The sequence below is a fragment of the Sinocyclocheilus grahami genome, unplaced genomic scaffold (genome assembly GCF_001515645.1).
Source record: "Sinocyclocheilus grahami isolate Dianchi unplaced genomic scaffold, SAMN03320097.WGS_v1.1 scaffold283.1, whole genome shotgun sequence".
NCBI lineage: Eukaryota > Metazoa > Chordata > Actinopteri > Cypriniformes > Cyprinidae > Sinocyclocheilus > Sinocyclocheilus grahami.
In genome coordinates this window covers 1,670,123-1,676,701 of record NW_015505462.1, presented here as the reverse complement: position 1 = coordinate 1,676,701, position 6,579 = coordinate 1,670,123, and the positions used below count along the sequence as shown (strand labels likewise).

The 6,579-nt window shown below is 37.4% G+C and overlaps 1 protein-coding gene and 1 long non-coding RNA gene across 2 annotated transcripts in view; one reads left to right on the top strand and one right to left on the bottom strand.

The window, feature by feature from the left end:
* LOC107600439 (uncharacterized) overlaps window positions 1-4,859 on the top strand; it is a 13,996-nt gene extending 9,137 nt beyond the window's left edge. The window contains exon 3 of the long non-coding RNA XR_001610810.1: window positions 4,780-4,859. This is a non-coding gene — a long non-coding RNA (uncharacterized lncRNA). The remainder of the gene's footprint in view (window positions 1-4,779) is intronic.
* The window catches only part of LOC107600438 (heparan-sulfate 6-O-sulfotransferase 3-like), a 72,869-nt gene that overhangs the window by 27,233 nt on the left and 39,057 nt on the right, over window positions 1-6,579 (bottom strand). The gene's annotated exons all lie outside the window — the stretch shown is intronic.

Sequence of the window (6,579 nt, the reverse complement as noted above, 5' to 3'; positions counted from 1 at the left end):
GTGGGAGAACTTGCACAATTGGTGGCTGACTAAATACTTTTTTGTCCCACTGTATATATATATATATATATATATATATATATATCTTGTGCCACCTTGAGTATGAACTTCCCCTGGACAGCAGTTTCATCCTCGTCGACAAGATGACCACAGAATTTTTCCAAGAGCTTGCATGAGATAACCCTGTCTCCACAAAAAAAAAAAAATTTTAGTAAGTTGTCTGTCTTTTATCTGAGGAAGGATGAGCAGGGGGTCTATTCAAAGACAATCTCAGGTTAGTATGACACAAACTAAAATGAATAATTTTAAGCCGTTTCTTTCTCCATTTTGCTCATGGATATTTCTTGAGTTTACAATAACATGTGGATGGATCCTGTACATACACTACCATGCAAAAATTTTGGGTTGATAAGATTTTTTTGAAAAAAAAACACCAAATTAGAATATTAAAATTATTTCTGAAGGATCATGTGACACTTGAGTAACGGCTGCTGAAAATTCAGCTTTACCATCACAGAAATAAATTATTAACAGTTATTATAAATGGTAAAACAATTTCACAATATTCTCTTTTTAGTGTGTTTTTTTTAATCAAATAAATATATCAGGACAAAGTTCAGATATAATGAATTTAACAAATGTATAACAAAAAACGATTCCAGAGAAAATTACATATACTTACTTTTTTGGTGTGTTCTGTTCACCACATAGTCATTTCTGCAATTACAGCTTTTGTCATTTTCATTGCTTTTTTTTTTGGCCTAAGCCTCCCTTTATTTCTGACCCTGTTGCAAAGCCAGACACATGCCATCAAACAGCCCCTAAAATGAACACGTGTCTTTCTCACTGTCCTCTCCTCAGTGAGCAGAAATTTTAGTGGCAGCATGCAGGAGGAAATTATGTCTGTGCTTCTAGGCTGTGTCCTTGAGCCAGACTGGGTCTGACTCCGACGAGCCTAATTACCTCAGAGCATCCATGCTGCAGAGCACTTCTTTAACCGCCCTCTTCCTTCACCCCCTCTCCTCCTCTGTCTTTCTCCTATACTGTAGCACTCTGACTGCTGTTTGCCTGTTTGGCTTTTGTATTATTTTCCTGTCTTGACTAAGCTATTGTAATCTTTTCCTATAGGAGAGCTCGTTGTTTATCACCACTGCACAAATCCAGTGACGCACAAGAAGGTCACTCAACCAAATGAGCAACACAAATGAATGTTTTGTGGAAGCAACTTGTGAAGTTTTCTTTTTATTTGTTTCCAATTTCACACAGGATCTTTTGTTTAGATCCTTTTCAGCCAGTGTGTTTTCTCTGCCTAATACCACACAGTTTTATAAACTTCAAAATAAATGTATTAATAAATATATATATTTATATTTATATTTTTTATGTATATACAAGGAATAATGTATCATACAATGTACTACGCTTAACTTGACCATTTCCAGTGTGAACAAGAAACTGAAGCTAATATCTACTATGATTGTTGCTACCTGGTCTCATGGCAAAAACGTACCTGGTGGCAATTTTCGCAAGACGCGTACATATCACTGCAGTTTCCAAAAGAAATGAACACTAGAGGCAGTAAAACTCCGACACCTTTTAATACTTTTCACACAAATTTACAGTTTTGATTAATAAAGTGTAATTTTCGCACAGTTACTTGAAGAATATTATGTTATGACTTCAAAACTATTTTAATATGCTGGGAGATTTGAAAACTGATGCTTTTGAATGTTAGCATCACATATCCAGCTTCATATCTATGGGTTTTCATAGACGGTAGGTTTGTTTGGTCACGGAGTACGGAGACGTACTTGAGAGGTGAGGAGCTCCAGTTAGAATCCTGAGTAACTACGGTTCGACAAAACAGTCCAAATCTGCATATAAGGAAGTTTAAATGGCACAGTTGCATCAACAAATGCGTTTTTATATCAGTTTTGTATTTGTTAACACTATAGATTTAGGGTTTGGTTTGGTGTAGGGCATATTTCCAACACGATAGAGCATTAACTTTTAGTGACAGTCACCGGATATTTGAATTCTGAACCGCCGCAATACGTACTTGAAGCAACATAATAAAAACACAGCAATACGTACCTATATCAACGTAATAAAAACGTGCCAGGGTTCACGTATTGAACCCGTGTTTTAGCGCCACTCAGTGGACATTTCTCTTTGAAACTGCGGCGAAACGTGCAGTAAGGTATGTAGAAATGGTGTTGCAGAAAAGTACCCAGAGGTACGTATTTTTATGAGACCAGGTTGGATTTTTACCATCTTTCATATAAGACTGCCAAGATATTTTTAAACATCTTTAAAAATCTGCAATAACCATTTTTTATTTCTGAGATAATAACCGGGGGCCACTCACAGAATTAAACTAAGCATTAAGCAAACATTATTCTAAGATTTCTCAAAAGTGCTTTTTTTCTTTATGTATAAAACTTTTTTAATGATAAAAACATTACTGAGTACACCTTTATTTAGGAAATTATTTTGTTAAATGAAGGCTCTGGAGACGAATCTTGCGATTCAGTAAACAAAACATCCTAGAAGGAACAATGTATACTCAATTCAGCTGTTAAGTATAATTAAAACTTTATTAATAGAGGGATTACTGCAGAGCTTCAGCAGACATAATTACAATTCTTGTAACCCCAAATGAGTTTATTTTCCCTGACACTATTTCAGAACACCGTCAACAGTTCATTCAGGGAGTCAGTCATTAAATCCCTGATGCAAAAACAGACTGTAAAATGCCTTCACAGTGATGTAAAATAAACTGAACAGAGTTTAACTATACAAATTGGCAGCACTTTATTTTAAAAAATGCTCACCTAGGCTGCATTTATTTGATCAAAAATACAGAAAAATATTAATATTGGGAAATATTACAATTTAAAATAACTGTTTTCTATTTAAATACATTTTAAAATGTAATTTATTTCTGTAATGTATTCCTGTGATGGCAAAGCTGCCAGTCTTCAGTGTCACATGATCTTTCAGAAATCAGTCTAATATGCTGATTTGGTGCTTAAGAAACATTTCTTATTATGAATATCAAAAACATTTGTGCTGCTTAATATTTTTGTAGAAACTGATTTTCTACAAAATCACAGGATTATTTGAAGAATATAAAGTTTAAAGAACAGCATTAATTTGGAATCAAAATCTTTTTAACACTGTAAATGTCTTTCCTGTCACTTTTGATCAATTTAATATATCACTGCTGAATAAAAGTTCATTTCTTTTTTTTTATCAAATTGACTGACCCTAACTTTTGAACATTATCTATTTTACATATAAAGCTCAAAGCAAAGTGATATGAACATCAGACAAGACCATTTATCTCAGGAAAACCCTACCTGAGCCACAAACACCAGCTTTAGCCCATGCTGCACTCTGCCGTGTATTAAGAATGAATACGAATCATCTGTCTATTGATTTGCTGGATCCGTGAATTACTGATCCAGCTTTGATGTCATTCTAATGCCACTGTATGAAAGATTCTAGATAAAATTATGGAAGCTCTGGTACATAAGCTTGTTATTTCAAGGGATTACCAGGACTGAAGCTGAACGATCGTTTTCATTCTCTGTCGCAAAAACTGGATTACCGCTCTACAATTCTCCCCCCTTCCCTGGCAAAATCTAGAATTTACAGACCTATGGTGGCCGTGAACTCTCTCCAGTCTGCAAAAAGAGAGAGCTGAAATGTGCATGTGTGAGAGACTAGGATTTCCCAACTAACAAATAACACTCCCCAAATCATTTCCACATCCTAATTAGGATTGTGTCAGAATATTTGGTAACACTTTACTTGAAGGGGTGTGCATAAGACTGACATGACGCCTTCATAATCATGACATGACACATGTCAATCAAAATCTTTTTTAACACTGTAAATGTCTTTCCTGTCACTTTTGATCAATTTAATATATCACTGCGAATAAAAAGTTCATTCTTTTTTTTTTATCAAATTGACTGACCCTAACTTTTGAACATTATCTATTTTACATATAAAGCTCAAAGCAAAGTGATATGAACATCAGACAAGACCATTTATCTCAGGAAAACCCTACCTGAGCCACAAACACCAGCTTTAGCCCATGCTGCACTCTGCCGTGTATTAAGAATGAATACGAATCATCTGTCTATTGATTTGCTGGATCCGTGAATTACTGATCCAGCTTTGATGTCATTCTAATGCCACTGTATGAAAGATTCTAGATAAAATTATGGAAGCTCTGGTACATAAGCTTGTTATTTCAAGGGATTACCAGGACTGAAGCTGAACGATCGTTTTCATTCTCTGTCGCAAAAACTGGATTACCGCTCTACAATTCTCCCCCCTTCCCTGGCAAAATCTAGAATTTACAGACCTATGGTGGCCGTGAACTCTCTCCAGTCTGCAAAAAGAGAGAGCTGAAATGTGCATGTGTGAGAGACTAGGATTTCCCAACTAACAAATAACACTCCCCAAATCATTTCCACATCCTAATTAGGATTGTGTCAGAATATTTGGTAACACTTTACTTGAAGGGGTGTGCATAAGACTGACATGACGCCTTCATAATCATGACATGACACATGTCATGAATATGAAGGAGGTTTTATGCATGTTTATGACAACTGTCATTGAGTGTCATTCGCTCAGTTATGTCACTTTTAATGCAAATATGACATTATTTGACCTAACCCTACCCCTACCTGAAGTGAAGGGTTCGTTGGTTGTAGTATGGGGGTGTGAAACACAGTAGGCAGTCTGTCAGGACTGAGTGAGATGGTTTCTTAATTGAAGAGAAGCACTCAATCGAGTTGGTTGATGTCTGATTTACTGAAAGCTTTGTGGGTATACATGGATGTGGTTTTCTGAAATGGATTAAACAAGAGAAATAAACTTAATTATATAAATATACAAATGTTCCACAATAAACATTAAAACACTAAACAGCACCCAATATAAATATAACCATGCTATATTACACTATTTAACATGGGCGCTTATGCTCTAAATGTCCACAAGTGGCGCTATCCGCACATGAATGCAGTACGAGGGCAGGGTAACATGCCTGGATATGGACTAATTGGATGATTGCTACATGCAAACAAGAACCGTCGCATAACGCGCACACACAATGATAAGGTTAATATTCAATAATAACACAATGTACAGCATATAAGTATCTCACAACGAGGAAGATCACCGAAATCCTCGCGAATGCACTGAATCGAGCAGGCAATACAGGCAGCGCCATGCCAACCGGCCACTCCTCAATCGGTACAAGAACAACAGCTGATCACTTACTTCACATGTACGCACACTGTAACCCAGTATAAACTCGAAGTCAATGTGGTCTTTAAAGTAACTCTGAATGAACTAGAATACCGCTGCCAAACTCTATCTTCTCACATTTGCTGTGTCTCTCTTTAGCCTGTGATTCAGCTCCGCCTTCCGTGGTGACATTGCAGCCGCGCTGAACATTCTGATTGGTCAGAATAATCCGTGACTTAGAGACAGCCGAGCCTTTTGTACAACAGTATTTACTGAAGGGGTAATCCACAAATGTAATCCAAAAACAGGCAAAGGTCACACACAATAAATAATCCAAACAAAGACAGAGTTCGGGGCTGAGGCAAACAGAGAAGTCCACGATAAGGGAATCAAAAACCAGGAACCAAGACATGGGCGAACCTGGATAAAAGGCTAGGAAATGCAGTTGTGACACACACAAGACTTAGCAATGACTGACAGAGAGAACTGGGCTTATATAGGGTGAGCTAACAAGGCTAATGAGACACAGGTGCAAACAATGAGTGCTGCTGAGACCAGGCAGAGGATTATGGGGAATGAAGTCCTTGATAGAGTGGCAGTAGTCTGGGATGGAGTGCCCTCTGGTGTCCATCAAGGGCACTCCAGCTGGTGTTTGTGACAATATCACATTTGCCTTTAGGGTTTAGGTTTAGGGTTGGGTTTAGCGAAGGTGCTAAGTTATTTTCAAACTCGATAGAGCATTAACCTTTTAGCGCCACTCATCACATTTACAGTTACTATTTCTCCCATTCATATACAACAGGTCCATCTCCTACAAGTGGCTTTTAGCATTACTCCCCTTATAATATCTCAGACCACACTACTGAAGTATGTAGTTGGTATGCTTTGAGAGTTTATACACTGCAGCCATCACCATTCAGCAGCTTCGTTTGCTCTTCCTTGTCCTCCTCTCATGTCTCACCATCTTTCTCTTTACCTCCCCTCTCTCATTTGTCTACACCAAGCAGTGACGGCTTATGTAACAGCTCCAAACTTAGCTTCCTATTTGAACGACATGTTACATTTCAGTTTTTTTTTCTTCCATTACATGACTCATTTTAGTTATTACCGTTTGACAAAGAGAACAAGATGATGGGGAGGGCTGATCTGATGGAAGCAAGAGAGAAAGATCGAGAATAAGAGGAAAACGAGAGAAGTGGAAGAGAAAATAAGGATTCAATTATTTAGTCTCTACAGAGTGAGTCTGACCCAGATGAGGCTTTTGGCACTATTCATAGGCCAGAGGTGCATGATGCTTCATGGGGGCTG